Here is a 24,649-nt window from a genome sequence, read left to right on the forward strand (position 1 = left end):
GCTTCAGTGATTTCCTATATGAGCAACCAATTTTTTTCCCAAAAAGGGGGGCCCGGGCTCCCTGACCCCCCTAAATCCGCCTACTCAGTCTACTCTATCACTCTCTTTCGTTTTAAGAATATTTCTTTACTGAGAAAAAATTGGTCACTTATCTATGTATAAAGATTTATAAAACTTCTATAAAATCGATAATTTTCGTATATATTTCGCGTTTCATTCCCGATCCGAAACCATACGTGTACGTTCCTTCTAAATCCAATACGTTTCACATGCAATGATACACGAGAAACAATATTGAATGATTAGTTTCAGCTCAGCCTGAAAATAACAGGGGACAATTTGATTTTTTTGGGAGGGGCTTGACCATTTAAATTTAAATATCTTATTAGACGAAACATTAAAAAGAATGTTTTAATTGGTTGTAGTTGGTGCATTATATATTCGAGTTAATACTGAAACTTAAAATTTCCAAATCCAAAAAGATGCCCGAATGAAAAAAAAAAATGCTGGTGAAAGATGGGACATGGAAATTAGACTTTTTCAGATATTGTCTCATATAGAGAATCACTGAAGGATGGCCGGAAGTTCATATATATGTAGTCTAGAATGACAATAACAAAACATACAATATTTTAGACATAAAGGAGGGGGATAGGACCTTTATCGGGACTTCGGGTCGGGTACTTTTAAGCTCGGGATTTCGGGATCGGGTGTTTTTAAGCTCGCCGGGAATTCTGTTTTCGAATCTCGGGATGTCGGGATTTAAATTAATTTAAATACGGGACTTAGGGATTTCCTGTTTTGAAGCCCAGGATTTCGGAATCAGGACCCTCCTCCCCATATAGGACATATATATAACGTTTACAAATGTGGCATATAGGTTGGTCTTTTTTCAAGGAGGTACCACTTGATACTTAGGGAGGCTAGGATGAAAATAAATATGTCCTGCATTTTTTTTACTTGTAGTCTCTGTCATGCCTTTTTATTGTTCATTTTTTCGATCCTGGCTTTTTTATACCCCTGAAAATATTATTGCCTTTTTATGACCCGAAACTCGTGTTTTGTCTTGTTTTAAATTTCATACTACCCCCTAAGAATCAAATGGAAGCTTCCTTATTGACAACACAAATGGCGATCGTTCTACTGTCTGACTGACGGGTAAGTATCTTTTAACTGTATAAACACATAATGAATGTTTAACTTTAATGCCGAGGACGAGTTTAAAACTCAAGAAGAATTAGATTATGTATGTCTTGTTACGATCACTTCAAAATATATTTATGGTACGACAATTTGTTTTTCTGTTGAGGGAATTTCAGTTTTCACCTGTTCAAGACAAAACACGAGTTTCGGGTCATAAAAAGGCAATAATACGGACGGATTTTTTTTCACCTTTTGTTCAAATTGTTTACTACTATGTATTTTGTTTGGCCCCTCCTGTTTATGTCTAGATTAATTTATTTTACTATTACAAGTCGACGAAATTAATGTTAGCCCAAAATCCTCCTGCCAAAAAAAATAATCATTTATGATCGAGTACACCGATATGACTGCTGTTATTTGAGGTATATAATATACAAGGTTATAGATATTGTAACCCGGACTGTAACCTCGCATTTGTGCGCATGCGCGGCCGGAATTGGGCGGATCCGGTTATTTCTACTTTCACTTTTTGAAAAAAAATCTCCTATGTGGAGATAGATTTGTACGCTTTTATTTACATTTATCTCTTATCTGCGAAAGAAAATACACGTCGTGCTCATTTGCTGAAGTGGCTCTCTTTCGAGTCCTTAAGAGCACACATAACAAAAACATGTGAAAGGTTTGAAAAATAATGCATTGTAACAATGAAAACATACATGATCAACTCAAAATGCAAAATAACATTTTAACTAGGAAAGGAGGCTTCACCCCCCCCCCCCCCCCCCCCCCCCCCCCTTTTCCTTTTCAAACTACAAAATGTGATCTGGTTCAAAAGAGTCCGACAATAAATACTTTTCATGTGTAATTATCATGTCAGTGTTCATAGGAGGTGACCAAATGATTTCTTGCGGCGTCCAGGAAGTTTTAAAAAGATGGATATGGATCATGCATGTATATGGGGGGAGAGGACCTTTATCGGGACTCCAGGATCTGGTGTTTTTAGGCTCAGGATTTTGGGATCTATAATGAGATACAGGAATTCTATTTTTGAATTTCTGGATGTCAGAATTTAAATTTATTTAAAAATCGGGATTTCATGTTTAAGGGATCAGGACCCCTCCTACCCCTGGTCATGTATGAGGGTGATACTTGTAATCCCTGGGAAATCTGGAAATCACAAATAACCGTAAAAAAATTTGGCAAATGACGTTTATAACAGTAGTTTTGGGTGCATGACTATAAAAATGTACACATTCCTTTAGGTGATATCAAAATCAATTAATTTTGACACTGTCAAGAGTGGATAAATATGGTATTGCAAGAGATTAGGTGGTGAAATCTGTTTTTCTGTCTTCATGTCGTCACAATGGGAATTTCAAAAGCCTGAAAATTTGACGTCATAATCAAATATTGACCAATGAACAACTAAGATAAAACTAAACACACCTACATTAAATGAAAATAATCATCAGGTCGGGAATGCCATAAAACGAGTTGAAAAAATCTTCATAATAAAAAAAATATTTATTTTTTATCACCAATGTAAACATATATTACCAATTGTATATATATATATATCACCATTGCAAACATCTATCACCAGTGTATATATCTATCATCCTTCTGTTTTTATATGTATCACCAATATAAATATCTATCACCTCACTTTATTTATCACTACACTCTATATCACCAATATATTAAAATCTCCACACTGAATATATATAACACCACTCTGTATATTTATCACCACTCTATTAATCTATCAACACACTATTTAATCATCACCATTCTGTATTAATCACCACTTTGTTCAACACTGTATATCTCTATCACCATTCTATCACTACTCTTTATATATCTGTCACCAGACTATATATCTATCCCCACACTTTACATATCCATCAACCCACTATATATTTGTCACCATACTTTATATATCTGTCACCATACTTTAAATATCTGTCACAATACTTTATATATATGTCATTACACTTTATATATCCATCACCTCACTATATATATCTGTCACTATACTTTATATATCTGTCATTACACTTTACACTTTATATATCATTCAACACACTTTGTATATCTGTCACCATACTTTATATATCTGTCACTATACTTTATATTTCTGTCATTACACTGTATATATCAATCACCAGACTCTGTCACCACACTTTATATATCTGTCACCAGACTTTATATATCTGTCACTATACTTTATATATCAGTCTTTACACTTTATATATCTATCACTACACTTTATATATCTATCCCCACACCTTATATATTTATCACCTCACTATATATATGTCACCATACTTTATATATCTGTCACCAGACTTTATATTTCTGTCATTATACTTAACATATCCATCACCACACTTTATATATCTACAATCACCTCATTATATATAGATCCGTCACCACACTTTATATGTCTGTCACAAGCCTTTATATATCTGTCACCACACTTAACATATCCATCACCACACTTTATATATCAATCACCTCACTATATATATCTATCACCTGATCACTTTATATATCAATCACCTCACTATATATATCTGTCACCATAATTTATATATATGTCACCACACTTTATATATCTGTCACCTCACTATATATATCTGTCATTACACTTAACATATCCATTATCACACTTTATATATCCATCACCTCACTATATATATCTATCACCTCACTTTATATATCTGTCACTAAACTTTATATATCTGTTATTACACTTTGTATATCTGTTCCCATACTTAATATATCTGTCACCAGACTTTATATTTCTGTCAATACACATAACATATCCATCACCACACTTTAAATATCAATAACCTCACTAGGCCAACATTAAAAATATCTTTGTTTCCCCTCTCCCGACTGAGGTTGTTAGGGTATGGGTAGGTAGGTAGGCAAATTATTTTATTTTATTCCTTGATATGGTTTTCTATATTGAATTTGTACAAAATTCAACAGGTAAGGCTCAAGTCAAGAAAAGTGGGATATTCCCTGTATTCTAATTCAGTGTACACCCCAGTTTTCTGGTGTTAAAAAAAACAGTATACAGGGAACTCCTTTTTTTCCTATTCATTTACTGTAATGAAATCTATAAAAGCGCACATTCTACTTGTGATAACAATGCTTAATGATAGCAAGTGTTTTTTAAGTTAAAAAATCAAGCTTATTTTATGTCTAATTTGATGCATAACTCACAACAAAACAATTCCTTTGTTCACCAATTCATACCTTGATCATCAATTATGAGATGACAAAAAGATACAGGTATGTTAATCACTTGGGAATTAAAATTCTATGAATAAAAATTTTCAATAGAAGTGAACATAATTCAGTTATGTTCAGTTACACCTGGATCATGCAGCTTGGTCAATTCATTCCTAAACAAAGATTTTTATGTTTTTTTTTTCGAGTTCTAGAAGAAACAAGGCTTCACTTTATATTCATGTTTTGTATTTCCTAAAATACTTGACAAGTATTTACGAATTCTACTGATGCAGTTATAACGTCCCCCTTTGTAATTTCCATGCCATAAATTAAAACAGGAAACCCCATTTAAACTGGGTTTGTTTAACACCAGAAAACAGGGACGTTCCCTGAAAGCAGGAAATACATGTGTCCCACATTTCCTGACTTGTGCCCAACCTGTTCAAAGACAAAGTAGATAGATTTTAAAGCACGAGTCGGGCCACTTTTACTCAAAGTCTTTAAGATTTTATCCTTTAAACAGGAACAGAGGTTAGACACAAAGCAAATATAGATGCAATCAGCGGGTTGAAAGATGCTTCAGTTTTTTTTTTATTTTTAAAAAAGATCACCCTTGCACACAAACAAATTGTGTGTCAAAGCATTTTGACGCTTCAATGCAAAAATACCTTGATTTAAAACGCTCGTTGGCTACAGCATCGAAAAGGTATCACAAAAACACAACGCTCGTTGACTACAGCATCGGAAAGATATCACAAATAACCAACATAGAAAAAAAAAAAAAATAGTGGACAAGAATGGTCAATAAAATTTATCGGGTAGCGGTTATTTTACCGGGTCGGTCGTGTGAGGGGAAACAAACAATATTTTATTTTTGGCCCTAGATATATCCATCACCACACTTTATATATCAATCTCCTCACTATATATATCTATCACCTCACTTTATATATCTGTCACTTTACTTTATATATCTGTCATTACACTTTATATATCATTCAACACACTTTATATATCTGTCACCATATTTTATATATCTGTCACTATACTTTATATATCTGTCATTACACTTTATATATCAATCACCAGACTCTGTCACCACACTTTATATATCTGTCACCTGACTTTATATATCTGTCACTATACTTTATATATCTGTCATTACACTTTATATATCTATCCCTACACTTAATATATTTAACACCTCACTATATATATGTCACCATACTTAATATATATGTCACCATCTTTATATATCTGTCACCATACTTTATTTATCTGTCACTATACTTTATATATCTGTCATTACACTTTATATATCCTTCATCTCACTATATATCTGTCACCATACTTTATATATATCTGTCACCATATTTTATATATCTGTCACTATACTTTATATATCTGTCATAACACTTTATTTATCCATCACCTCACTATATATATCTGTCACCATACTTTATATATCTGTCACCAGACTTAATATTTCTGTCAAAACACTTAACATATCCATTATCACACTTTATATATATCAATCACCTCACTCACTCACTATATATATCTATCACCTGATCACTTTATATATCAATCACCTCACTATATATATCTGTCACCATACTTTATATATATGTCACCTCACTATATATATCTGTCACCATACTTTATATATCTGTCTCCATACTTTATATATCTGTCATTACACTTAACATATCCATCACCACACTTTATATATCCATCACCGCAATATATATATATCTATCACTTCTCTTTATATTTCTGTCACCAGACTTTATATCTATCCCCACAATTTATATATCTACCACTTCACTATATATCTGTCACCATACTTTATATATCTGTCACCAGATTAAATATATCTGTCACCAGATTAAATATATCTGTCACTATACTTTATATATCTGTCATTACACTTTATATATCCATCACCTCACTATATATATCTGTCACCATACTTAATATATCTGTCACCACACTTCATATTTCTGTCAATACACTAAACATATCCATCTTCACACTTTATATATCAATAACCTCACTATATATATCCATCATCACACTTTATATATCAATCACCTCACTATATATATCTGTCACCATACTTTATATATCTGTCACCATACTTAATATATTTGTCACATACTTTATATATCTGTCACCACCCTTAACATATTCATCACCAGACTTTATATATCCATCACCAGACTTTATATATCTATCACGTTACTATATATATCTATCCCTACATTTTAAATATCTTTTACCACACCTTATATATCTGTCACCGGACTTTATATATCTATCACCACACTTTATATATCTGTCACCACACCTTATATATCAATCACTCTATATATCTATCACGTTACTATATATATATATATATATATATCTATCACCTCACTTTAGATATCTATCACTACACCTTATATATCTGTCACCAGACTTTATATATCTGACACCACACTTTATTTATCTGTCACCACACTTTATATATCTGTCACCACACCTTATATATCTGTCACCATACTTTATGTATCTTTCACCCAAATTAATTTATCTGTCACCCCACTTTATTTATCTATTACCACACTTTTTATATCTATCACCACACCTTATATATATGTCACCATACTTTATATATATGTCACCACACTTTATATATCTGTCTTCACACTTAATAAATATTTCAGCACACTTTTTATATCTGTCACCACACCTTATATATACATCACCACACCTTATATATCTATCACCTCACTTTATATATATGTCACCACACTTTATAAATCGTTCACCACACTTTATATATCTATCACCTCACTTTATATATCAATCACCTCACTTTATATTTATCTCTCACTAAACTTTATACATCTATCACCCCATTCTTCATTTATCACTACACCATTCATCTGTCACTACACATTTTATATCTGTCACCACACTTTATATATCTGTCACTACTCTTAACATATCCATCACCACACTTAATATATCCATCAGGTCACTATATATATATCTATCAACTCATTTTATATATCTATCACTATACTTTATATATCTATCATCAAACTAAATACATCTATCACCTCACTCAATATATCTGTCACCACACTTTATAAATCTGTCCCCACACTTTATATATATATAGATATAGGAAGATGTGGTGTGAGTGCCAATGAGACAACTCTCCATCCAAATAACAATTTAAAAAGTAAACCATTATAGGTTAAAGTACGGCCTTCAACACGGAGCCTTGGCTCACACCGAACAACAAGCTATAAAGGGCCCCAAAATTACTAGTGTAAAACCATTCAAACCGGAACACCAACGGTCTAATCTATATAAACAAAACGAGAAACACGTATATATTACATAAACAAACGACAACTACTGTACATCAGATTCCTGACTTAGGACAGGTGCAAACATTTGCAGCGGGATTAAACGTTTTAATGGATCCAAACCTTCTCCCTTTTTCTGAAACAATAGCATAACATCACAACATAGAAAAACATACGATAAAATATCAATTGGCAGACTTTACTCAATCAAAAGACGTATGATTACACAATATATTATATATATCACCACCCTTCATATATCAATCAACTAACTTTCACCTAATTTTATATATATCTGTCACCACACTTTATAAATCTGTCACCTTTTTTTATAATTTGTCACTACACATTAATTTACATCACCTCATATATCTATAACCATACCCAATATACCACTTTTTATACATTTGTAACTACACTTCATATATCTTATGACCTCAATTTATGTATCTATCACCACACTTTCTATTATCTATCACCACATATAATATATCAATCACCTCTCTTTATACATCTGTTACTACACTTTACATATCTATAACCCTACTTTCTTTATTTATCACCTCACATTCTTTATATATTACCTCACTTTCTTTATCTATTACCACACTTTTTTTATTTATCACCTCAATTTTTATATCCATCACCTCATATGATATAGCCATCACCACAGTCTATATATTTATCACCTAACATGATATCTTAACTTCATTTATCTATCACCAACTTCTATATACATATCACCTCAATTCAATTTATTTTTGTCTATCCCCATACTTAATATGTTTGGTTTATCCTCTTACTGTATAAGGCTATCACAACTCTATGTGTATCTGTTAAAACCATGTTTATACCAATTTGAAAATGTATATAAGCATACTAATGATTAATGTATATTTACAGCAATCTGTGTATGTTTGCTGAAAACTAAAAGTGATTCAGTTCGGCACCTATCATTGTAACTATTTGTTTTTCAGTATGGTTGATTATGTTGCACAATCATACACATTTCAATTTTGAAAACTATTATTGTCATCGTAGAAAAGACTGGTGTTTGTGTGTGTATCTTTTCAGAAAATGGGTGGGATTCTTATTGCTATATAGAGATATTTGAAAAACAAACAGAACATATTAAAGCACACCACATGACTGATATCTGTATAGTATATAAATACAGCCTAGCGATATATGTAGGACTGTATCTGTAGGACACCAAATTGAGGAATAGATATCTATGACCACACTCTACATATCTATCACCACTCTGTATAATTAATCACCTTACTGTATATATCTATCACCACTCTGTATCATCAATTGTCATAGTGTATATATCTTTCACCACTCTGTATCATCAGTCACCATATTGTTTATCTCTATCAGTATCACCACACTAGACATCTATCCCAACTCGTTATCACCAATTACCATACTGTATATAGCTATCACCTCTCTGTATGTATCTATCACCACTCTGTATCATCAATCGTCATAGTGTATATATCTTTCACCACTCTGTATCATCAGCCACCATATTGTTTATATGTATCACCACTGTGTATCATCCTTCACCACTCTGTATCATCAATCACAACATTGTATATATCTATTATCACTCTGTATCAGTTTTCACCTCTCTGTATATATCTATCACCACTCTGTATCATCAATCATCACACACTATATATTTAAAAAAGAAGATGTGGTATGATTGCCAATGAGACAACTGACATCTACCAACAAAAAGACCAAAATGACACAAACATTAACAACTATAGGTCACCATACGTCCTTCAACAATGAGCAAACCCGATACCCCATAGTCAGCTATAAAAGTCCCCGATAAGACAATTTAAACGAGAAAACTAATGGTCTTATTCATGTTAGAAAAAAATAAAAGAAAAACAAATATGTAACACATAAACAAACAACAACCACTGAATTACAGGCTCCTAACTTGGGACAGGCACATACATATATAATGTGGCGGTGTTAAACATGTGAGCGGGATCCCAACCCTCCCCTAATCTGGGACAGTGGCATAATCTAGTATCACTCTATCATTAATCACCTTACTTTATATATCTATCAACACACTGTATATATCTATCACCACACCACACTATATACATCTATCACCTAACTCATCATATGTCACAACACTTTATGTATCTATCACCACACTTTATATATCTATCATCACACTTTATATATCTATCATCACACTTTATATATCTATCATAACACCTTATACATCTATCACCTAACTGATCATATGTCACAACACTTTGTATATCTATCACCACCCTGTATATATGTCACCATACTTTGTATATCTATCATCTCAGTCTATATAAGTAAGACCTCATTTTATTAATATACCACCTCATTTTATATCACCTTATTTAATATATCTATCACCACACTGTACATCTACCACTACATTTTATATCTCTATCACCTCACTTTATACATATAGCACCACACTGTGTATCTGTCACCACAATTTGTATATCTATCATCTCACTTTATATATCTTTCACCTTAATTTATATATCTATTTCCTCATTTTATATATATACTAGAACACACCCGTGATATCATGGGTCCGTGACTGAATTAAAGTATATAACTATGCGCAAGACTTATTTATGTATTAGTATTGTCATCTGATAAAGTCATGCCGATTATAAGATATAGCTATCACAGTTTTCTCTGCTTTCAAATCTTTCTGTTTGAACCTGTCTAACTGGAACTAATCAATTATTGGTAATATTAATTATTTGGAAAATGAAAAGTCCTGGGATGGAGTATTTGTTTTATCAACAGCATTGTCCTATATTAGTTATAAATAAAGTTGATTTATTTGATTCGCTGTTTTACGTCATGCCCGCTAACAAATTGAAAACTGTACCTATACGCCTTATTTTTAGTATTCGTATTGTTATCTTATAAAGTCTTACTGCAATAGGTAACAATTTGACAATTTAGTATTGTCAACCCTGTGATTATGACCCGTGTATACAGCATATCCTGAATACACCGTTTGGTGGTGCGCCTGTCAAATGCAGAAAATTAAACAGATGAATATACTATTGGTATCGGTATCGGACTCGACCCGGAACTTCTTAATTATTAGCAATATTAATTACGTGGAAAACAAAAGGGCCTGGAGTGGTGTAATTTTTAATCTACACCTTTGTACTATATTATTTATATATAAAGTTGAATTCTTTGATTCATCGTTTTTACGTGATGACAGCTGACAAATTGGACCTCGTAATTTTAGTATTATAGATGACATCCTTGAAAATATTTTCTTGACCTCACTGTTGATAATTTTTCACCATATTTTATATATGTATCCCCTCCACATATGTATCTTTTAACTAAATGCACTGCTTAAATCAATCACAACACCATTGCTATATATGTCACCACACAGCATATATATATAAATATATATATCATCCTTTTGTTTATATATCATCACACTGTATATATCTTTATACTATTCTGTGGATCCTTTACCTCACTGTATATATACACATAATCCCACTATAACTAAGTCCACACTTATCACCTATCTATATCTTTTTATCACCATCATATCATATTTATAGTAACACAATGATTATATCTATCATCATTATTTATCTATTTTTCACCAGACTGTATACTATAACTTGTTGTATCTTCTATAAGTCAGAGAAATGTACTGGTCATTGTATAATTTACAATGGAAGGAGAAATGCAGATATGCAATGTCCACTGAGATATGTTTGTATAAGCTTGTATACTAATCATGTAGCAATTATCAAATTGATTATTTATATTTGTGTTCTTCTTACAGAAATACCAAACAACATTTTGCAAGGATTTAGAGGTCATTGGTGAAAATGGAAGAAAGGACATGGGTACATCTAATTTTAAATGAAATAACAAGAATAGTTAAATGATTTACAAACAAGCAGCACTCAGCAATAGTGATGGTAAAGTATTTTTATAAAATGATACTCAAAAAAAGATATATACAGTGTGGTGTTTAATATATTCCTCCATTGCTACAGTCGCTGCATTCATCACCACACTCTCCATATATATCCCAACAGTCTCAATAGCTACCCCCATACTATGATCATTTATCCCAACAGTCTCAATAGCTACCCCCATACTATGATTATATATCACTACAGTCTCAATAGCTATCCCCATACTATGATTATATATCACTACACAGTCATTCCCAAAAAATGGGTACAATTACAAAATTTCAGTGTCGCCGGCAAATAACCACAAAATGCAAGCTTAACATATGTCACAGATAACCTTTTTCGTGTTCTAAGTGATTAATATGTATACTAAAATAAAATTATATTCTTTTGTGATGTATATCGTAAATATATTTGTGTGATTTTCTATTCAATATACGGAAATCACACGAATTCCGAATGTCGCCAAGAAAAACTCCAAATATCGGTGTGAATTAAAATACTTTATTTCATCTAAATCATGATTATATTTGCTTTTATTATTTGACACTATATTGATTTTTATCCACAAAAATATTTTAGAATCAAAAGTCATAACATACACTTTGATTTACCCATTAAACCAATGTCGCCGATAAACGTATAACCTACCGTAACGTCTCTTTAGGTACAGTCAAAACATATTTATATGATTGGAAATCATGCCCAAAGTGACTTTAAGCAAAGTTGATACATCAAATTTTAAAATCCTGCCTTTAACTTTTATTGCAATGAAACGAAAAATCAAAAAAAATCTTCTCCTTCTCTTTTTTCCGATTGTCGCATATAAGAATCCAACCTACGTAACGCGTATTTTGGAACGCACTAACCAAGAACAAATCAAAATGATGATTGTTTCATTGAAAGCACCCATAAAGCTTCTCAATAATCAGTTTTGAGAAAGCAACTCAACAATATTGTTACATATTTCCATGTATAATGTAAATAAAACTAACCTCCGTTTAAATAACCTCCGTGACGCAGTTATTTACAGTTAAGTTGTCAGACTTTTTTTATCAGTATCAGCGGCTGCCGACACTGCCGAAAGTCATTTCTGTAGCAGACATCATTTATTATAAAGAAAACAGACAAACAAAATACAGATTTTCAAAAAAAAAATGTAGTTTTAATAAGGTAGGTTAACTTGTTTTTTCCCTATTATGTGAGCAACATTATAACGTTTAATAAACGTTATATCAGCCATTTTCTTAGATTTGAAATAGTGTACAACACAACTTGTGTAATTACGACGACAATCATAACTTTAACAGCGGTTTATGGCAAACATTTTCAAGATTATTTAGAACTCATCAATGTAACGGAGGTTATGCAAATAAAAAAAATCTAAAGATGCATGTAAACACGATCATACCAATTGAAATTCTTGTACATTGTTATAGATACCAAATCAGTTCATCAATTATCACTAATAAAAATCAAAAGGTGATGTCAATCATAGACGACATCATTGATTTACGTTACGGAGGATAGAAATTTAAGGAAAAAAAGTTTTTTTTCTCTAACAGGACTTAATACTCTTTTTAGATAACGATTTACTAAGAAAAATGTTTAATTCTGTTGTCTTGTTTGTCATTTAATTCCAATATTTATATTCATTTATATGTTTGCTGTTGGTAAGAACTGGAATTGTCCGTTATGGAGGTTTTAAATGTCGTTACGGAGGATAGAAATTTTCGAAATGAAACTATTTTGACTCCAAAACTTCATAGTTGAGTATAATACATACATTATGGTGTGCTGGAAGATGACATTATCTGTATAGAGCTAATGAAATTAAGTTGAACAGTATTCGGTTTAGGTAAAACATATTTTTGAGTGAAAGTTCATGAATCGTTACGGAGATTTTGACAAGAACAAGTCCATTTGACTAAAAGAAACATATAACTTGATAGAAAACAGTTTTTTAGTTTGTAATGTCAATAAATTGTTTAGAAAAGCTAGCATTAAAGAGTTAAGTGTTACTATGTATCAGCATTCAGATACTGGTTTGATATCAACCTCCGTAACAAAGATGGGGGTGTGGATTAATACAAGCATAAAAAATACATACAAGTGATTCAAAACATAAATAATAGGGTTTTTCCTGGAAAGCTGTATTATGAAACTAAAATATTATACAGAATAACATTTCATTAGTTTAAATTTATTACTAAATAAGTTGTGAAAACTACTTATTTGAATTATTTTTTATACACTATATTAATTCAGACCTTAAAATTGGTATTTGCTTTCAATATATACAGAATAATACGTATAAATCAGTTTGCTATGGTGGTAAATGTAACCCATTTCACATGAGCCTGGATTTAAATCTTGTGTTTTTCTCTAATGCAATTTTTAAGATGACTTTATACAACGCTAACCTCCGATACGTTCATACTTACCTTGTCTTACAAAAAATGCTAAAACTAGAAAACAACTAAAATGGTGTAAGTAAAAATTTTAAAAATGACAGACTAGATATAGACACAGAAGAAAACAACACTATCTCTCTGCTCAGTTGAAATTTATTTTTTAACAGTGTCTACATTCGAATTGTACCCATTTTTTGGGAATGACTGTACAGTCTCAATAGCTATTTCCATACCATGATTATCTATCACTACAGTCTCAATAGCTATTTCCATACTATGATTATATATCACTACAGTCTCAATAGCTATCTCCATACCATGATTATCTATCACTACAGTCTCAATAGCTATCCCCAGACTATGACCATCTATCACTACAGTCTCAATAGCTACCCCCATACTATGATTATCTATCACTACAGTCTCAATAGCTATCCCCATACTATGACCATCTATCACTACAGTCTCAATAGCTATCCCCATACTATGATTATCTATCACTACAGTCTCAATAGCTATCCCCATACTATGATTATCTATCACTACACTCTCCATTCTGATGCCAACAGTCATTATGTATATATCATAATAATCTCTATGTATATCTCAGGATAATACAAAAGCTTCCCTTTTACTTTATTTATCAATCACCTCACTTTATATATCAATCACCACACTCTCTATATATATCCCCATACTCTCTATATATATCCCCATACTCTCTATATCTACCCCAAAAGTCTCTCTGTATATCTCCACATAATAAACACCTTAGATTACCTTACTTTATTTATCAATCACCTCACTTTATGTATCAATCACCACACTCTATATATATATCCCCACCAACCGTGCAAGGGCTGTATAGCCAGTCAAGGTCGCTAAAAACTTCCATTTGTTTGTTATATATCCCCAACTCCCAATATCTGCCTCAAAAGTCTCTCTGTATATATCTCCACACAATAAACAACTATCACCTTACTTTATTTATCAATCACCTCACTTTATATATCAATCACCACACACACACTCTCTATATCTATCCTAAAATTCTCTCTGTATATCTTCACATAATAAACACCCATCACCTCACTTTATTTATCAATCACCTCACTTTATATATATCAATCAACACACTCTCTATATATATTCCCATACTTTCGATATCTATCCCCACAGTTTCTATATTTATGACCGAATTATATACACCTATCACCTTACTTTATTTATCCATCACCTCACTTTATATATCAATCACCACACACTTTCTATATATATCCCCATACTCTTGTTATGTATCCCCACAGTCTCTATGTTTATGACCACATTATAAACACCAATCACCTTACTTTATTTATCCATCACCTCACTTTATATATCAATCACCACATACTCTCTATATCTATCCCCATACTTTCGATATCTATCCCCACAGTCTCTATGTTTATGACCACATTATAAACACCTATCACCTTACTTTATTTATCCATCACCTCACTTTATATAACAATCACCACATACTCTCTATATCTATCCCCATACTTTCGATATCTATCCCTACAGTCTCTGTGTTTATGACCACATTATAAACACATATCAACTTACTTTATTTATCCATCACCTCACTTTATATATCAATCACCACACACTCTCTATATCCATCCCCATACTCTCAATATCTATCCCACTAGTCTCTATGTTTATGGCCACATCATAAACACCTATCAGTTTCCTGTTTTTATCAATCACCTCACTAAATATATCAATCACATCAAACTCTCTATATATGTATAATATGCCCATAATCTCCATATCTATCCCCACAGTCCATATGTTTATGACCACTTTATAAACACCTTTCACCGTACTTTATATACTTTCACCTCGCAAAAATTATCAATGACCACACACTCTCTATATCTAACCCAGAAGTCTCTATGTTTATCTTCACAACATAAACACCTATCACCTTACTTTATTTATCAATCACCTCACTACATATATCAATCACCACATACTCTCTATATATATCCCCATTCTCTCTATATTTACCCAAAATTCTCTATGTATATATCCACACAATATATCATATCACCTTACTGAAAATACCAATTACCTCACTTTGTAAATCAATTGCTCATTTTATATGTATCACCTCACTCAAAATATCTATCAGCTCACTGTTAATATTTTCACCTCAATATATACATTATGTCTTTCACACCACTGGGTATATCTCTCAACTTCCAACTTGAAAGTGGATATGAGTATGATAATAATCCATGTTTCTGTACAGAAATCTGTTTATGTTAATTTAGATTTTAAACTTAAAATGACTCAATGTGACATCTATCATTGTTATTATTTTTTTTCTTCAGAAAAGTGAAACAAGATTTTTGATAGATAGAAAATAGAAGAAAAGGAAAAGGTAATCTTCATTGAAATTTAAAGTAATATACATATGTATGTAAAGAGTTAATTAGCAAAGTATTATACATACGTATGTAAAGAGTTAATTAGCAAAGTATTATACATATGTATGTAAAGAGTTAATTAGCAAAGTATTATACATATGTATGTAAAGAGTTAATTAGCAAAGTATTATACATATGTATGTAAAGAGTTAATTAGCAAAGTATTATACATATGTATGTAAAGAGTTAATAAGCACTTAAACAATCCTGGTTGAAATGAAATAATTTAAAAGAAATGTTTTTTAAGGTATAACCGCTCCAAAATGTCATGCAATATTTTATGTAAATATCATGTCAGGCATCTTTTCAGTAAAAGCAGCAAATATGATATACTAACTGGGGGTCAATGATTGTAACATTCAAAATGAGTAAACCTTATAAATATATTGTTTCAGTGTTATTGCACTTGAAGCATTGTCTACAGTATACATCTGCTGGCACACACATAATGTATATACCACCACATATTATGTATCTACTGCCACACATAATATAATTATGGGCACATATAATAAATTTAACGGTATCAATTTTCTTGCACCAGATGCGCATTTCGACAATACATGTCTCTTCAGTGATGCTCGTGGCCTAAATATTTAAAATCCAAAGCTTATATAAAAGATGAAGAGCTATAATCCAAAAGGTCCACAAAGTATAGCCAAATCCGTGAAAGGAATCAGAGCTTTGCATGAGGGAGATACATTCCTTAATTTATAATAATTTCTATCATTTTGTAACAGCAAATTTTAATAACACAAAAAAATCCGTATTTTCATGCCAGTACCGAAGTACTGGCTACTGGGCTGGTGATACCCTCGGGGACTAATAGTCCACCAGCAGAGGCATCGACCCAGTGATAGTAATAAATTTAACGGTATCAATTTTCTTGCACCAGATGCGCATTTCGACAATACATGTCTCTTCAGTGATGCTCGTGGCCTAAATATTTAAAATCCAAAGCTTATATAAAAGATGAAGAGCTATAATCCAAAAGGTCCACAAAGTATAGCCAAATCCGTGAAAGGAATCAGAGCTTTGCATGAGGGAGATACATTCCTTAATTTATAATAATTTCTATCATTTTGTAACAGCAAATTTTAATAACACAAAAAAATCCGTATTTTCATGCCAGTACCGAAGTACTGGCTACTGGGCTGGTGATACCCTCGGGGACTAATAGTCCACCAGCAGAGGCATCGACCCAGTGATAGTAATAAATTTAACGGTATCAATTTTCTTGCACCAGATGCGCATTTCGACAATACATGTCTCTTCAGTGATGCTCGTGGCCTAAATATTTAAAATCCAAAGCTTATATAAAAGATGAAGAGCTATAATCCAAAAGGTCCACAAAGTATAGCCAAATCCGTGAAAGGAATCAGAGCTTTGCATGAGGGAGATACATTCCTTAATTTATAATAATTTCTATCATTTTGTAACAGCAAATTTTAATAACACAAAAAAATCCGTATTTTCATGCCAGTACCGAAGTACTGGCTACTGGGCTGGTGATACCCTCGGGGACTAATAGTCCACCAGCAGAGGCATCGACCCAGTGATAGTAATAAATTTAACGGTATCAATTTTCTTGCACCAGATGCGCATTTCGACAATACATGTCTCTTCAGTGATGCTCGTGGCCTAAATATTTAAAATCCAAAGCTTATATAAAAGATGAAGAGCTATAATCCAAAAGGTCCACAAAGTATAGCCAAATCCGTGAAAGGAATCAGAGCTTTGCATGAGGGAGATACATTCCTTAATTTATAATAATTTCTATCATTTTGTAACAGCAAATTTTAATAACACAAAAAAATCCGTATTTTCATGCCAGTACCGAAGTACTGGCTACTGGGCTGGTGATACCCTCGGGGACTAATAGTCCACCAGCAGAGGCATCGACCCAGTGATAGTAATAAATTTAACGGTATCAATTTTCTTGCACCAGATGCGCATTTCGACAATACATGTCTCTTCAGTGATGCTCGTGGCCTAAATATTTAAAATCCAAAGCTTATATAAAAGATGAAGAGCTATAATCCAAAAGGTCCACAAAGTATAGCCAAATCCGTGAAAGGAATCAGAGCTTTGCATGAGGGAGATACATTCCTTAATTTATAATAATTTCTATCATTTTGTAACAGCAAATTTTAATAACACAAAAAAATCCGTATTTTCATGCCAGTACCGAAGTACTGGCTACTGGGCTGGTGATACCCTCGGGGACTAATAGTCCACCAGCAGAGGCATCGACCCAGTGATAGTAATAAATTTAACGGTATCAATTTTCTTGCACCAGATGCGCATTTCGACAATACATGTCTCTTCAGTGATGCTCGTGGCCTAAATATTTAAAATCCAAAGCTTATATAAAAGATGAAGAGCTATAATCCAAAAGGTCCACAAAGTATAGCCAAATCCGTGAAAGGAATCAGAGCTTTGCATGAGGGAGATACATTCCTTAATTTATAATAATTTCTATCATTTTGTAACAGCAAATTTTAATAACACAAAAAAATCCGTATTTTCATGCCAGTACCGAAGTACTGGCTACTGGGCTGGTGATACCCTCGGGGACTAATAGTCCACCAGCAGAGGCATCGACCCAGTGATAGTAATAAATTTAACGGTATCAATTTTCTTGCACCAGATGCGCATTTCGACAATACATGTCTCTTCAGTGATGCTCGTGGCCTAAATATTTAAAATCCAAAGCTTATATAAAAGATGAAGAGCTATAATCCAAAAGGTCCACAAAGTATAGCCAAATCCGTGAAAGGAATCAGAGCTTTGCATGAGGGAGATACATTCCTTAATTTATAATAATTTCTATCATTTTGTAACAGCAAATTTTAATAACACAAACAAATCCGTATTTTCATGCATGCCAGTACCGAAGTACTGGCTACTGGGCTGATGATACCCTCGGGGACTAATAGTCCACCAGCAGAGGCATCGACCCAGTGATAGTAATAAATTTAACGGTATCAACCAATTATCTCTTACTATTTAGATATATTGAATTCTTTCAAATGAATGTTTTGTTGCAAAAATGTCTCACATTTTTTTAAAGGCAGAGAGACCATGCAAGTTCTTAGACATGTTAGAGGAAAAACATTAATTGAATTGATATAGTTTTTATTGACATTTAACCTGAAATGTATGAACCTGAAATAAATGCCAGCACTTTCATTTGGAAATCTAAAATTTTACTAAAAAGAATAACAAAATACACACAACATGTCATATAATAAATTTATGTATTATAAGATTAAAAAACAGAATATTAAAATAAATTTCCATGGGGAAGATCATAGATAACAAGATGGTAAAACATACAATTGAAATATGAACATCTGTACACGAACATACATGTGCAAATACAGAAAAGGTTAAAATAGTTGGCATCCAGTCACAAGAAGGTTAGCACCGCAATCTTTTAAATACCACAAATCATCTGTTGTTTTTGTTTTTGTTTAATTTAATTCATGCTCCTTAAAGTATATTCCACGGAAGTTAGAATTACCCATCTATTTACTTTTAATTATTGATATGTAAAAGTATTAGTATATCCAGTGTCAAAATCATTAGCATACAGGTAAACAATAATGAATATTAAGCCTTCAATGTAAATTTAAATTTTGATTTACATAAAGCAGATTATCTTTACCGAAAATTTATACACATCTTCCCATTTTATTTATTCTCAAATGTAATAATCTGCAATACATTTTTTATGACATTGGTTATATCATCAAAATCAGAAATCAACCACGGTCTTAATCCTGGCATGGTACAATATAAAAATGAGAAAAAATAATAAATATATTTATCGATATTACAAATATCATCGGTTCTTGTCCATACAAATGTAAATCCACCTTTCTTCGCTCTATCCATCAATTTTACAGTTATATTATTTTCATCAATTACTTTAATAATTTCGCCAGGATACCAGTCATCCTCATATGAAATGCCAACCCATGTACATTCATTTAATATTTTTGGCACATCTAACTTGTTTTCCATTTTAATAACAGTGTTTTTAAAATTGAGAAAGGAAATGGTGAATATGTCAAAGCGACAACCACCCGACCATAGAGCAAACAACAGCCGAAGGCAACCAATGGGTCTTCAATGTAGCGAGAATTCCCGCACCCGTAGGTGTCCTTCAGCTGGCCCCTAAAATATGCATAATAGTACAGTATGCAAAGTCACTATTTGGAATCTCTATATTTTAAAACTGTTAACAATATAACAATTGAAATCTCAGTTTCTCTTTTTTTTTCAATTTAACAGACTTTGCATTCTTTAATAAACTGTCAATGTCTTTTTTGGATTTCACAATTCCATCCATTCCTTTAACACTTTTCTCTATTTTATTCAGTTCTGATTTTTTCTATTCCAAAACTTTCATTTCTTTTACATTTAGTTTCTTCTAGTATTTTCTTTCTTTCTTCCATCAAAGTCTTTTAATATGCCTTTTATTTTAACTTTATCAATTTTGCTTTTTTTCGAGCCTCAGTTTATAGTAGTTTCCTTGAAAAGTCTGACTTTTTTTAAGCCAGTGCAGTGTAATTTCTTTTGAACATAGTTACTGTGATAATAGATACACGAAAAAGACTAGCATTTGGCTTCTTTTTCATTGAAAAATCCAAGTCACCAAAAACAAATTTAGCCGGTATATTTGTTAATTTGCTGTGAGAGGATCGATAAAGTAAACCTTTTTCTGGAGATGATCTGTAAACACCTGTATCTAAGTGATCATGTAATTGTCTTTTTACTACATTAAATATTGATTCACATACATTTTTTAAGAAAATTTAAATATTTGGCAATTCTTTTGCAAAATTAACAATATATTCATTGGGGGTATGAGGAAATTTGTCATTCAATGGTGGTAAATCGATATCGATCAGTTCCTCACAATTTTCCTTCCAACATTTAATAAAATTAACGGTACCAATTTTCTTGCACCAGATGCGCATTTCGACAATACATGTCTCTTCAGTGATGCTCGTGGCCAAAATATTTGAAATCCAAAGCTTATATAAAAGATGAAGAGCTATAATCCAAAAGGTCCAAAAAGTATAGCCAAATCCGTGAAAGGAACCAGAGCTTTGCATGAGGGAGATACATTCCTTAATTTATAATAATTTCTATCATTTTGTAACAGTAAATTTTAATAACACAAAAAAAATCCGTATTTTCATGCCAGTACCGAAGTACTGGCTAACTGGGGTGGTGATACCCTCGGGGACTAATAGTCCACCAGCAGAGGCATCGACCCAGTGGTAGTAATAAAATTAACGGTACCAATTTTCTTGCACCAGATGCGCATTTCGACAATACATGTCTCTTCAGTGATGCTCGTGGCCAAAATATTTGAAATCCAAAGCTTATATAAAAGATGAAGAGCTATAATCCAAAAGGTCCAAAAAGTATAGCCAAATCCGTGAAAGGAACCAGAGCTTTGCATGAGGGAGATACATTCCTTAATTTAAAATAATTTCTATCATTTTGTAACAGTAAATTTTAATATATCGACCGCCACACATAATAAATCAACACACTGTGTATATCTATCACCATATTATGTTTGTCTATCACCACACTATTGTTTATCACCACACTATTGTCTATCACCACACTATGTTTGTCTATCACCACACTATGTTTGTCTATCACCACACTATGTTTGTCTATCACCACACTATGTTTGTCTATCACCAAACTATTGTCTATCACCACACTACCTTTGTCTATCACCACACTATCTTTGTCTATCACCACACTATGTTTGTCTATCACCACACTATCTTTGTCTATCACCACACTATCTTTGTCTATCACCACACTACGTTTGTCTATCACCACACTATGTTTGTCTCTCACCATTCTATGTTTGTCTATCACCACACTTTATATTTTAATCATCACAGTTGTAAAGCAAAGAAAAGTAATTACCAAAGAAAAAAATGATTTGAACTTTAAATGATTGGTCGCACAAATGAATTGTATTTCTATAAGTTTTACATTTTGATACTGTCTTGGGATTCTGCCATTGCAATGATGAAACACTCCTATTTGTCCTTAGATGGAAAACAAATGACAACTGTTTGGGACTTTTAAATTTTGTATTGTTTTGGAATAATTATTTATTCAACTGAACCATATTGTTATGTTTTAGGTTAAACAAGATTTAGTGCCTGCCACACAATTAAGAAAGAATGAGAGGCAAGAATGTCTACAGAACAGAGGAGATTATTTGTACTGCACTTCGATTTGTGTTATAGTTATATTCAATTAGTATTAAAGAGTTATGTACAATAAATCATGTTATATTATGTTCTTTAAAAAATACTTTATGTCAATTCTCCTTCTCATGCTTGGTGTTCTTTGACAACATTGGATTCTCCTAGTAAAGTGACAAATGCATATCTTTTTTTAACCATTTTCTAACATGTGTATCTGTAACAACTAGAAGATGCAGAAGCAGTTTTAATATACCTTTATACTTGATTACCCTTTAACTGAATGTAGCTCCTAGGAAAGTTAGTGTTTAGAATTCTTTTTATAGGGGAGTCATATTCAGTTCCAAATAATTATTATTGAAGGAGCTATTCCCCTTGGAAATATAAATTATACGAAAAATTGCATGGAAAGCCTTTTCAAATCTACATCATTCATAGGATTGCTACGAAATTTATATTGAAGGTTTATCTTAGCAAGTATTAGGGTTAGATTGAAATTCATTTCAAATCCACTTTTTCACTATTAGTAATGTCCCTTGGAAATTGAATTTTTATAGGAAATTGCCTTATACATGTTTTATATCAAATGCACTTTTGGCAATTACAGAATGATTTTACATCAGACTAAACTGGATTGATTTTAACCTACTCACTTTCTAAATGTGTTGTCTACACTAATGACATGGTTGGTTTTCTCCTTTGAACTACATTATACAAGATTGCATGTGTTTTGCCATTGTTGAAAGTCTCCATTGGATAGTTATCTTCTTGATAAACATACCACATTTCAAGTTTTTAAGTTTTAAGCATGTGTAAAACAATGTTTAATTGAAAGATTACTTCAAGATTTTCTTCATGTATTAGAATAACGCATGATATGGGTCTCCTTCCGTGATACAAATTAAGAACATGCAGAGCAAAAAGAATATGCTTGATTTGTATGAAGTAAAATAAAAAAATACAGAGCTCCTAGGAAAAGCAGAAATGGAACGTTCCTGATCAAAGGCAAAAACACATCAAACAGAATGCATAAAAGGTGAAATAAATGAATACTGAACTCCGAGTAAAAATTCAAAAAGGAAAGCAATCAAATGGCAAAATCAAATGATGAAATACATCAAATGATGAAATGCATCAAATGAATAAACAACAACTGTTATATTTGTATTTGTATTTGTATATTCCTGATTTTGTACCTGCATTCTCAAATGCAGAAAATGGTGGATTTAACCTGGTTTTATAGCGTTAAACCTCTCGCTTGAATGACTGTCACATAAAATTCCATTTATTTATAACAATGCTTAAAAAACGGACATATTTGGTATAATACCTGTCTTTTTACTGAAATGGTACAGACATTTTCTGATTTTGAAACTGGTGGCTTTAAACGAAACTGGTTTTATAGCTAGCTTAACCTCTCACATGTATAAAATTCGATTATATTGACAACAATGTGTAAAAAAAACTTACATTATAGTTGGTCGTTAATCCGCTCAAACTTATATGTATTGCATGTGTTCTTAAGTATTGTCTAATTGTAAGGTACGTTAGTGTGTTTTGTCTGTGGTTCTCCTTCACAGTCTGAATGTATTGTCTGTGGTTCTTTGAAGTTATCTGAATGTAAATAGTCTGCACATGGTTTTTAAAACAGTCTTTTCATTTCTATGGTTGTATGATACATCTAGTCTTTTTATTGTCTGTGAATCCCATATACAGTCTGTATATGTTTTGTTTATGGTTATGAGATATAGGCAGTTGGTATTG

At 32.1% G+C, this 24,649-nt stretch overlaps 1 protein-coding gene and 1 long non-coding RNA gene across 2 annotated transcripts in view; one reads left to right on the top strand and one right to left on the bottom strand.

The window, feature by feature from the left end:
• The window catches only part of LOC143072279 (vacuolar protein sorting-associated protein 33B-like), a 164,169-nt gene that overhangs the window by 44,063 nt on the left and 95,457 nt on the right, over positions 1-24,649 (bottom strand). The window lies entirely within an intron of this gene.
• Positions 1,701-22,965, top strand: LOC143072275 (uncharacterized). The gene is made up of 4 exons (XR_012977099.1): positions 1,701-1,822; positions 11,605-11,743; positions 16,536-16,585; positions 22,822-22,965. It is a non-coding gene; the product is annotated as an uncharacterized LOC143072275 (long non-coding RNA).

This window comes from Mytilus galloprovincialis, chromosome 4, assembly GCF_965363235.1.
Source record: "Mytilus galloprovincialis chromosome 4, xbMytGall1.hap1.1, whole genome shotgun sequence".
Classification (NCBI taxonomy): domain Eukaryota; kingdom Metazoa; phylum Mollusca; class Bivalvia; order Mytilida; family Mytilidae; genus Mytilus; species Mytilus galloprovincialis.